General features: G+C 40.0%; 1 long non-coding RNA gene and 1 pseudogene across 1 annotated transcript; both read left to right on the top strand.

The window, feature by feature from the left end:
• The first annotated feature begins 489 nt into the window (after positions 1-489).
• LOC106583993 (syntaxin-binding protein 3-like) lies at positions 490-11,351 on the top strand (annotated as a pseudogene).
• LOC123723842 (uncharacterized) lies at positions 5,514-6,505 on the top strand. Its single transcript, XR_006761547.1, has 3 exons — positions 5,514-5,697; positions 5,975-6,040; positions 6,384-6,505. It is a non-coding gene; the product is annotated as an uncharacterized lncRNA (long non-coding RNA).
• Positions 11,352-12,511: the final 1,160 nt, after the last annotated feature.

The raw sequence follows: 12,511 nt of genomic DNA, 5'->3' as shown, positions 1-12,511 counted from the left end.
GTGTGGCCGAGTATGCTTTCCAATCAGAGGCAGGTGTCTTTCGTTGTCTCTGATTGGAAGCCATACTTAGGCAGCCTGTTTTCCTTTGGGTTTTGTGGGTGGTTATTTTCCGTTTAGTTTTTGTACCTGACGGAACTGTTGGTCGCGTTTGTTATTTTGTTGTTTCAAGTGCATTCATTAAAATTCTAAAGATGAGCACTATACACGCTGTGCCTTGGTCTGTTCAAAACGACGATTGTGACAGATTGCACATTCGCCAATAGAATGGAGGATGGAGGTCGTTTATTCACTCGCCGACGTAGTCTCATCAGGTATCCCGCACGCTGGCCTCTATAATGCCGCCTCTTCCGTTTTCGAGTGTCAGGGTTTTGGGCCTGGTCTGAGCAGAATGTCCTTTGCCGCCGACTCACTGAAGTAGAAAGCCTCGTAGAAAGGATGGCGGAAACGTGTGCGAAAAAGTTAAGATCTCTCATGCAACTGTTTGGACTAATGATTGCACCCCTTGACAGACCGCTAGGTCAGTGTATAGCCTACACATCATTGGTCAGTGCACTGTCAAGAAATATACAAATATAATGCACTTGAGTGTAGGGTACCTTTTCCAATATTTAGTATTTTTATATGGCCTGAGAAATATCTTTCATTGATTGTTTTGCCAGTTGGATCATTTGTGGGAGGGGGCAGCTCTGACAGTCAATAACGTAGCCTAGGGATTGACAAGTAGAACGTAATAAATACTAAAGTTAAGCTATCTGCCATTCATCTTTCAACTAGGAATAAAGGAAACAATCATCGAGGATTGCAAGAAGTCAGAAATATGGAAGGTAATGGGACTGGATCTGTTTATTTTGACACAACACTCACTGTTGCGTTCTTGAATGTATTGACTGCATTCCTTCACCGTTCCATCACGTAGACCATGTAATTGGGTTAAGTGCTGTATTCCCGACTGCACACAACCCAGTCATTGTTTTGATACACTGCTGCTTGGGAATGCATTGTATGCTGTGCTTATGATGGACATCTCTCTTGTCTAATGTGAAACATTCAACACAGTGTCTTAATCAAAAGGTATCATATCAAGGTCATAACATACATATTTTCTTTCTCAGATGTTGACACTGGACCACTTCACCACCAAGCTTCTGTCCACGTGCTGCAAAATGTCCGACCTGATGCAGGAGGGAATCACCAGTATGTCACATTAATGGAAATTATAATTTTCATAGATGTCTACTGTTTAGTCTTACTTCCGACCGTTGCGGATTGTAACCATGATTTCAGGCCAACAATATGACAGCAATTGTGGTTGTGCACAATCTGTGGTTGACTTCGATTGTAATTGGAGAATTACATTGCAAGTGGATGTTTTCACACATCAAAGTGACGCTTCTGTTTCATGTAGAAGGGATATGAAAATATTAGATCCCTGTAAGGCTGTCTGTTTTGTTATATGCAAGATGGATATAAGAATGTGTCCCCACAACAGCATAAGCAAGACTGACATATCATTAGCATAGAACTTCTTATGTACTCAATTAATAGTACAAATAACCCAAGGCTACTTCGAACATGTTTAAAGCAGTTAAAAGTGGTGTTATTGATATGTGCGCCATGAACTGAAAGTAAACTGTATTTTCTCTTAGTTGTGGAGGACCTCTACAAAAGCAGAGAGCCTGTACCGGAAATGAAGGCCATCTACTTCATGACCCCGACAGCAAAGGTTCGACATCATTAAATGTCTCTACACCATACTCCACCTCAATATGAAAACGTCTATATTGATCATCATTACAAACAAAATAGTACAACTTGTTCTTCACGTGTTCTAGGTTTGACAGGACTGTGAATGTGTATTTGTAGTGAAATATTTCCATTCTGTGCTGACAGTGTGTGGATGCCTTCATTGGTGACTTCAAGCTGAAACCTAAGAACAAAGCAGCATATGTTTATTTCACTGACTGTAAGTATATACTGAGGGAAGAAATATTATGTCTTTATTATTATAAACCCCTTTTTTGATTGTCAATTCTGGAACTCTCCCCCCTTCAGATTGTTCTGATGAGTTGTTCAGCAAGATGAAACAGTACTGTGCAAAATATATACGTGTCTGCAAGGAAATAAACATTTCCTTCTTGCCCCAGGAGTCCCAAGTAAGTTTTTTTTATTTTCTATTCACATAAGAAACTGATACTCTCCCTTACAAAATAACTTGCACCATGTTAGTTAGGTTATTCATTTTTGTTGGTCTGTGAGTGTCTGTTGGTGCTGGATTTCCGTAGAGCAAAAAGGTACACAAAATCCTGGAAGGGCATTGCTCTAAAATCTTAATATGATGTTATACAATGTGGCAATCTGTCATTGCTAGGATTCTGTAACGGAATATCTGGATACAGTAACACTTGTAGGTTTCATTATTCAAAAGACCTGTTCTGTTGTCAGGAGAAAATGCTTGAGGTGTGTGACTTGGATTCTATTATGTGTGTTTTATCCCTCTAAAAAAACTGCTTTTAAGAATGCAGAACCATGGGAAGATTATCAGTTACCGTGTGTTGATGGCCCATAGTATTGAGAGTGAAGCTGAACACAATGAACTCAGTCAAAATTATTGGCTTTCATAAATGGCATAAACACTTTTCTGGATGCTCATCCTCTCATCCATGTTTAACATCATATTTAATCCTTTTATGAAGTTAATCTGGGTAGTATTTTTTTTATTTATTTAACATGTATTTAACTAGGCAAGTCAGCTAAGAACACATTCTTATTTACAATGACTGCTTACCCCGGCCAAACCCTAACCCGGATGACGCTGGGCCAATTGTGCGGGACTCCTAATCACGGCTGGTTGAGATACAGCCTGGAATCAAACCAGGGTCTGTTATTGACGCCTCTAGCACTGAGATGCAGTGCCTTAGATCGCTGCACCACTCGGGAGTCCTAGTTCCTAATCACCAAGTTCATTTACAAAGGATCATAGCTACATAAAATGTTGGTCCCAATTTAGTATTTTCTTGTTCGAATATCTGATCAGAATCTATAGATAAAGTTGTATTCCCAAATTTAATTTTTAGGTCACATGCACTGAATACAGATAAACTCTCTTGGTAAATAGTGTGGCTACCTCAGGTGAGCAAAATCTTGAGACTTCCTTAGATTTTGTGCACAAGCTGTTGTTTACAAATATACATAGACCGCCACCCCTTGTCTTACCAGAGGCCGCTGTTCTATCCTGGCGAAAAAGCTTAAAACCCGCCAGCTGTATGTTATTCATGTCGTCGTTCAGCCATGACTCGGTGAAACATAAGATATTACAGTTTTTAATGTCCCATTGGTAGGATATACATGATCGTAGTTTGTCTATTTTATTATCGAGTGATTTTACATTGGCTAATAGGACTGATGGTAAAGGTAGATTACTTTCTCGGCGACGGATCCTTACAAGGCACCTGGACCTTCGTCCTCGACACCTCCGTCTCTTTCTCCTGCGAATGACGGGGATGAGGGCCTTATCGGGCATCTGAAGTAAATCCTTCCCGTCTGACTCATTGAAGAAAATGTATTCCTCCATTACGGGGTGAGTAATCGCTGTCCTGATATCTAGAAGCTCTTTTCGGTCATAAGACATGGTGGCAGAAACATTATGTAAAAAATATGCTACAAATAACGCGAAAAAACATACACAATAGCACAATTGGTTACGGGATCGTATACGGTCAGCCATCTCCTTCGGCGCCATTCTCAGTGCTGTATATTACATATGAACTGATGTATACCAATCCACATGAACTGATGTAAACCAATCCTTTATCTTTCAGGTGTTCACTTGTGATAACCCTTGGCCTTCCGCAGTATCTACAGCCCTCACAGTAGCCAGGACAATGGGTAGACACCAGAGACTCTGGCAGCCCAGATTGTCACAATGTGTGCCACGCTGGATGAGTACCCAGGGGTCAGATAGAATAAGTGAGTCAGTTAGAGGAGATCAGAGCTCCTTATGCTTTCTCAGTTTACACCCCTTGTCCTTACACCACTCCAGTGTTTCTGCTGCAGTCATTTAGCTGTGGCGCTGCACCATAGGAAAATCATTACCGCCATGCCCAAAAAATATAGAATATAAAAATATTTCTGCCGAGGCGCACTTTGAAGATGCTAGAACAGTCCACATTTACTTTTCCTCTGCAAACAAAACGAGTAATGAATAGAAAAATCAGACAAACCCGTAGTAGAATAGTTTATCTAGTTACCTAGTCAGATTGTTTTTGTGCTTTAAAAAGAGCTTTCCCAGCTTTCAGGGATCCCAGCTTTCCATTCCTACTTTATTTACTTCTCAACTCTATAAATATGCGCAAACAGAACCAGTTTAAGCCCAGAGTTTTTAGCGGTGGCATGAGTACCCCGGGTGGCATTTTACCCCCAGAGTTTTTAGAGGTGCCATGGGTAGGCCTACATTATATTCACTATGCTTATGCAACACAACTGTGTTTTTTGGGACATACAATTCATCTGTATGATGCTAAATAGTTAAAATATCACATTTGGGATCTAGCTAATGATAAGCTCAGTAGGGTAAATGCAGATAGGCAACCCCATGCTTCAGCCTATTTTTTTATAGCAACTATGCTGCATCAGTTGGGCTACAGGTGATAATGCTCATTGCTAATAGCATACCTGATAATATGGACTGTGCATAGTCTATATGCATGGGTCAAAATGTAAAAGTAATTTAAACAAATACATTTACCAATATGCTATTGGGCTCATTTGTGGCTATATATACAAGTTTGGTGTCAGCATAATATTCTTTTCATACATTTTTTTCAATTGATTGTCCTTTTTTTCAGACCCCCAAAACAAGGGGGGTGGAACCCCTTTTAACCCCCCCCTCCCCTTCCTCCCAATGCTACAAATTTCACAGGAGGAACTGCTGCGTCACTCCTCTGCAGCCCCCAAGCACATTCTTAGAATTGCATTATATAACCGTCGGATATAAAAATGTTATTATATAAATGTCTGTAATGTATAAATTATATATGTGTTCTGTAGCCACACCTTGATTGTTTGCTCACAGAAAACAGTCAGTCACTGCCACAACCCTTGGATGAATAGCCATCTAACTATTATGATATCACATTTACATATCATTTTTTGTCTCAACTGAGCTTTGAGTAAGAACCTTCTAAAATGAACAGAAATTGTAAAAAAAATATATATATGTTTATATTGCCATAATATCCATGATTTAAAAAAAATGTATAACCCATGCCTGACAATGTATATTCCTATCATGGAGACCATGTTGGATAATACCACTCTGGATAATGCCAAGCAGCTAGCAGCGCTGGTGGATAACAAACTGGCCCAGCATTACGAGATGGAAGATAACGACAAGAAGAAGGTGAGGTGGCCATCTTGCCTGCTGTTAGCAGGGTGTTGGCACAATAAATAAGGACTTAACTTAGTGCGTCAGAAAATGTATTATGGATATCATCAAAGAAGACGGATACCAGCCAATAGGTGACATGAAGACTATAATGACATGGCCCTAGACCAGGGGTGTCAAAATTACGGCCCAGTGGGTGACGGCGAGGAAATCATTGTAAAAAAAAATTAGTGCGGCCATCCGGACCTAGTTGAAGACTGAATGCAGCTTGACACCCCTGCCCTAGACATTGTCTTGATGTATTTAGTTAAAAGGTTAGTAGGGGTCATTTGTATTAGTAAGTAATTTAAATATCCGTATCTGGCTTGCTGTTTTTTTGCTGATGTTTTTGTGCTGTTGCCAGTGTCTTCTGTCTTTGTCTGTTTGTCTTAAATTGTTTTTTTTTGTTCGTTTTTATCCCAGCCCCCGTCCCCACAGGAGGCTTTTTGCCTCTTACCAGGCCGTCATTGTAAATAAGAATTTGTTCTTAATTGACTTGCCTGGTTAAATAAAGTAAAATCATTGCTTTTATCATTATTTTCTGTTTTCTAGATCACAATAAGTGTCTTATCCCAGCTTATGAAGAAGATGCCCCACTTCCGCAAGCAGGTGACTCAGGTATGTAGCACCATGTAACCTGGTCTGTTTTGGTTGTCATCCTGAGTTGGTCTTCTCTGTTTGGGTGTGATGCCTCTGAGGCCCAGTATATTGTGGTGTTTCTTTTCTACCTGCTCGCTATGGAAATGATACTGTGGAAAAACAGGTCAGTCCTCTATGTGACTGGGTTTGTATGGAAATGAAAGCTGTTCACTTATACTGCCATGTGGGAAAATGTATTGATATTAGAATAAAATATTAGACTGTTTTTCTCAGCCATGTTTCTATGTCAACCACAGAAAACTGTCCATGTATGTATGACCTTGTGGTTTCTGACTGATGCTGTGTGTTCACTGTTGTGTAGGACCTGGCAGTAGGGTCTGATGTGGAGGGTCAGAAGGTGAAGGACCCGATGAGGACACTGCTTCCTGTGCTGCTGCATCCCCACGACATCTACGACAAGATCAGAGCTGTTCTCCTCTACATCTTCAGCCTCAACGGCAAGTCTGCTGCTCTGACTCACCCTGTGCCCTCACAGTTTTAAAGAGAATCTTTAAATGTACATTCATATTCCATTCACACAGTTCAATGTAACAGCGATAGGTTTAGGCTACTACATGATACTCACATTTTCCCTGTACCCATCATGAGTTTGCTAGAACCTAGCCTATGATGAGTTTACAACTTAGGTGCACACCGATCCAGAGAAAAATGAGATGACAGACAGTGACACGTGGACAGAGTGACATTCAATACCGCCTTGCACACTTTTGCCTGCATCTAGCTTATCTAGGGTGTAATCATTAGTCCAACAGTTGCAAACGAGAGTTTCTATTGAACAAATTCTATTTTTATCCCCGTTTCGATTGCTTCCGTTTAAGAAACGTTTTTCAACGGAATCGGAGGAATGACTACACCCCTGATCACGCATAAACACAGTTCACTTTCATAGCATTGTATTCCTTCTCGTCTCTATGCACTTCCCTCTCACCTTTTCCCTTCGTTTGTGGACATCAATGAACAACACATCAGCTCTGTGTGACCAGGCGAAAAACCTTTCCAAGTCAAACCATCTACATCATTGTCCCCATATTAGCTAATTGTGCACTAACGTTACAGTGTGTAGTCAGTAAGCAGTTACACCGGCGGGCCCCGGTGACAATAAATTAATAAAACCAAAAGCTTACCTTGACTTGACTGGAAGAGTTCCAGTATTGTGTTTGATAGTCATAGCCAGCTAGCTAACATAGCATCCCTCTATTTGAGCCGGGTGTTAGAGTAACTAAATTAGCCAGCTGCATTTGCTAGCAAAGTAAGTGAAAGTGAAGAAAAACTACTCTCTCTCGCTTCTCCTTCATTTTTGAAGAAAATATTTGTTAAACTGTTCTATTGTCTTTCTCTCTTTGAGTCATCTACTCACCACATGTTATGCACTGCAGTGCTAGATAGCTGTAGCCTATGCTTTCAGTACTAGATTCATTCTCTGATACTTTGATTGGGTGGACAACATTTCAGTTCATGCTGCAAGAGCTCTGATAGGTTGGAGGACATCCTCCGAAGTTGTCATAATTACTGTGTAAGTCTATGGAAGGGGGTGAGAACCAAGCGCCTCCTAGGTTTTGTATTGAAGTCAATGTACCAAGAGGAGGAAGGAAGCTAGCTGTCCTCCAGCTACACCATGGTTCTACCCTACAGAGTGCAGTTGAGGCTACTGTAGACCTTCATTGCAAAACAGTGTGTTTTAAACAATTATTTGGTGACGTGAGTATATTTAGTATAGTTTTATCTAAAAAGGATAACTATTTCAATGTTTTACAATTTTATTTTTATGAAATTCACTGAGGAGGATGGTCCTTCCCTCCCTCCTCTGAGGATCCTCCACAAATGTTAATATTTGTGCATAATACAGGCAACTAAATACAATCGTAAGATTGTCTCAATGGATTACATCTTCATTCATCAGATGGTTCTATAATCGAAAAAGTCCCTGCATACAAAAATACCTTTGTTATTTTGATTTACAATGATTTAACGTTTAAAAAACAAACAAATGAGCTTGTTAAGAAGCGAAGATTTTAAGTGGGCTTTTTTTACAGGAACAGATTTTGCCCATCTTTAGTCAGCACGAAGCAGATTGTGCAGTCAACCTTTCTACCTGTTTGGGATTATGGTAAGACTATTTATCAAATTGCAGCCTCCACTACTCTTAAACCCCTGGATGCCGTTTTATCATAGCGCCCTTCGATTTATCACAGGAGACGACAGTTTTATTACTCATCACTGCATTCTTTACCAAAAGGTTAGCTGGACCTCTTTTAAAGTTGCGTAGATCACATCATTATGCTCTTTTTGTTTACAAAGCCCAGCTCCACAAGCTTCCAACTTACATAACTTGTCATTTTAAATCTTAACAGTGAAGTTATCAAACCCGTTCACTCTTGAGACTATTTTGGTGTCATCCGAGTTAGGGGAGGGTTTGGCCGGTAGGGATGTTCTTGTCCCATCGCGTTCTAGTGACTCCTGTGGCGGGCCGGGCGCAATGCACGCTGACACGGTGTACAGTGTTTCTTTCGACACATTTGTGTGGCTGGCTTCCGGGTTAAGCGGGCATTGTATCAAGAAGCACTGTGGCTTGGCTGGGTTGTGTTTCAGAGGACGTTCGGCTCTCGACCTTCGCCTCTCCCGAGTCCGTACGGGAGTTGCAGCGACGAGACAAGACTGTAACTACCAATTGGATACTTCAAAATTGGGGAGAAAAAGGGGTAAAATTAAAAGAAAAAACACCTTGCACCCTATGTTTGGATTAATTTCTTAAAGACTTTTCGTTTGGATGCTTTGGTGTCCCTAGGGTAATCCAGACAGCTGACAGAGGATTTTTAGAATGAACAATTTGTTTATTTTAATTAACTGTTTTGTATCTTAATGTGCATTTAATGTGTATATTTATGTTTATCTATACTTGCTTATTGATGTTTTTTTTTATTATTATGCAGGCTCATTTTCTAAATAGATTTAGTCTCAATGTAAAAGTTCAAGTTTATGATTGACATCCTGTATTGAGACTGTGTGGCGTTCCAGGATGCTTTGGGGAACAAGCTGGACAAAGTGCCAGCTACATGGAACAGATCTAGGGCGGTCAAGTAAGATTTTTTAATTGTTACAATTGCAGTATTTGCTTTTGGTAAAGCATGGCAACAACCTTGTGCACAAGGTTGACATTCATATTTTTTATTTAACTAGGCAAGTCGGTTAAGAACAAGTTCTTATTTTCAATGATGGCTTCAGGAGCAGAACGACAGATTTGTAGCTTGTCAGCTCGGGGATTTGAACTTGCAACCTTTCAGTTACTTATCCAACGCTCTAACCACTAGGCTACCCTGCCACCCATAAATTGCAACCCAAAGGATGGGTTGAGGAAGGGGTTATGGGGGTTAACGAAGGAGTGGCAGTTGGCACTCAAATCAAACTCAGAGGCTTCTCCCATCCCTGGCGTGTGTTATTCCAGTTTGTGACAATGAGTGGTTCACATTATTTTGCTGCATGTCAGTTATACAAGCTGAACTCTATAGCAGGAATCATCAACTAGATTCAGCGATGTATTTATAGAGCAGCTGGTCGTGGGGCCGGAACATAATTAACCACATTCTCCACATTGACCACATTCTCAGATATAATATTTAACTACAACATCATTTCAAATCTTGCTTACATTTGTATATGATCTCTCTATAACGCTTGGGAATACTCGGGACTAGACTTCCAAAATGAAAATCCCTTGGAGACGATTTCTGGTATTGTTAGGCTTTTATGTCCAAGAATGAAAATCCCCGAAAATATAAATCATTTTATGGATTTGTTTTGGGCTCAGAAACCATTTTCTGAGCCGACAGTTGGGGAACCCTGCTTTTATAGTCTAGGTCTCGGATATGGAAGAGATACAGATGTGATTTTATTAATGAAAAAAAATATATATATATGATAATATAAGTTAATAATAATAAGTTCCAATCTCAGACACACACTCTCTCTCTCCACACCCCCTCCATATCTTAATCCCTCTCTCCTGTTCCAGTGCCCGTCAGAAACACAAGGCCAGTTCTCAGGATGAGCGGAGGAGTGGCTCCAGGCTCATCATTTTCGTCATCGGAGGGATCAGCTACTCAGAGATGCCCTGTGCCTACCAGGTCACACAGTCTGTCAAGTCCTGTGAGGTCCTCATAGCTGGGTACCAACAGCAGTGGGTGAATCTCAAAAGTATTCACGGTTAGTTGCATCCTCTCTCATCGCTTCCAAGGTGAATTGAGAAGACTTTTGAGATTCACCCAACCATTGTTATTGTTCCTATTTACAGCCCAGTCAGTACCTGTACTAGTGCTTGACACCCCCTGCTGTAAATAAATGGTAGTACAAAAAACAAGTAATGAATGGAAAATGATGATTCACAGTACAAAAGTATGTTTCTGTCATGGTCTTTAATGTCAGGTAAAGCAACACTACAGAATGTTCTTCATCTGTAATTGTTATGACATTATTTTGTTAGTAAACAAACATGTAATTTTCATTAAATCTCCAGGATCATCCCACATTGTGACCCCGATCAAGCTCGTAGATGATATTCAGGCCCTGAGCAAACCAACCACCACCAAGGAGTCCTTTACAATAGTGAAGGAGTGACCCACCCTGTAACCCTTCCCCCAATGTAACACCAACCTTGCTCCCCTTTTCCCTGTACCCCTTCCTGGAACGTAACACCATTCCCCCACCTCCCATGACCTGCCTAGTTAAATAAAAATAAAAAATCCATGAGCACAAAGCGCTCAATTTCCTCAATGGATGACCGAAAGGAATTCATATTCTAGATACTAGTCATTAGCTATGTGTGTTATTAATACTTCACTTTTGAGCCTGTTGCATATTTGTAACATAACCGTTGTGCCCTACCCTAAAGTACAGTCATTACTTTTTTTCCATCAAATCTAACTGTGTGGGTGCGTCTCAAATGGCACCTTATAATAGGGCTCTGGTCAAATGTGTTGTACTGCTGGGGAATAGGGTGCCACTTGAGATGCACCCTGTGTTTTGTTTTTGTCTCCCCTGAAAACACTCATAATGTTCCATGTTGGAAAGCCTGTGAGAAATGCTTAGAGATGTAATTTGGAGGAAATAAGATGTAGAATAGCTAAGCTAATGTTGTACATATGATGTAAGCACTGTCTGCTGCTTGCTAAACTCTCTCACCCTGCTCTTACTGTTTATATTTTCTCACCTATATTATGATTATCAACTGTGTTTTTAACAGATTATTTCTATTGTATTGAATAACTGATAAATAAATGGATGTGGTCCAATGGTGTCTTATTCTTTGGAGTGATTGCTCAATTTGTCAAAATTCTGCTGTGAAAAACAACTAAACTGTAGTGCTAAAGCCATTTACTGGAACACTCATATTGCTCAAGGTTTTTTATAGAATGTGTATGTTTCATCACCACACAATATAATGTTGATTTTTTTTTAATTTTTTTTTTATCAGAAAGCCTCATCAGAACAACAGTAATGTGATCTTCGCAACACTTGTACCAAAAGCCAGTCCTCCAGTGGGCTACTACAGACAGGAAGCAGAGGCAAAGGTTCAATAGAGAGGACAATAAGAGCAGCAGGGTTTTTGACTGGTATCTGGCAGAGCTGGGACATGGGTATCGGGTGGACGAAGTGTCCTCATAACTGAGGGAGACAATGGGTCTCCCCCTCTCTGAGAATATGAGGCTTCTGTTATGTAATATATCGAGTCTGTCATATGTTTAGCCAGTCTCTGAAGAATACAGGATCACAGCCATGTTTTACATTGTGTCAATTGATTGTTGCTGGTGAATCAGCATTGGTGTGTAGGCTACATATACTACTAGTGCCCCATATTGAATTTTTCAGACAAATTTTGGGGGATAAGTGCACAGAACACTTTATGAATTGATAAGGATGTGTATATACAACATAAAATATATTAACAAAATGTTTCCACGTCTTTGGTTTTCAGATCAGCGTGTAAGAGGAAGCTGCTGTAGAGTATTGAGACTGATCCATCCCTAGTATGAGAGAGAGAGCAGAATTTGGCTCACAAATCGGTTTTTGAACACAGTATATAAATAGAGAACAGGAGATTGAACATCATTGATACTACAGAGGACAAGACTTCCTCAAATTGTTGTTGCTAAATTAATTGAGCAATAAAGCATTATTAGTGATCATTAGGTGGACATGCATGTAATTTCTTCCATTTACCTCATTGAGAGTCTTGTGAATCAGATTGCATTTCTTATTCAAATATTAGACTCATTAATAGACTAACACACTAGACTCGTTTATAGACCAAGTCCATTGATAGTAGTCTAATGCCACCTTTGTTTCAAAATTGACCTTGAAAACAGTAACAGTAAAGTAAAAATACAATATATCTAGACTATAGGTATGTCGAAATGTAAGGATACAGTGTTACAA

The sequence above is a fragment of the Salmo salar genome, chromosome ssa23, assembly GCF_905237065.1.
Source record: "Salmo salar chromosome ssa23, Ssal_v3.1, whole genome shotgun sequence".
Classification (NCBI taxonomy): Eukaryota; Metazoa; Chordata; class Actinopteri; order Salmoniformes; family Salmonidae; genus Salmo; species Salmo salar.
Note: the sequence above shows the minus strand (reverse complement) of the source record. Positions and strands in the feature narration are given on the sequence as shown.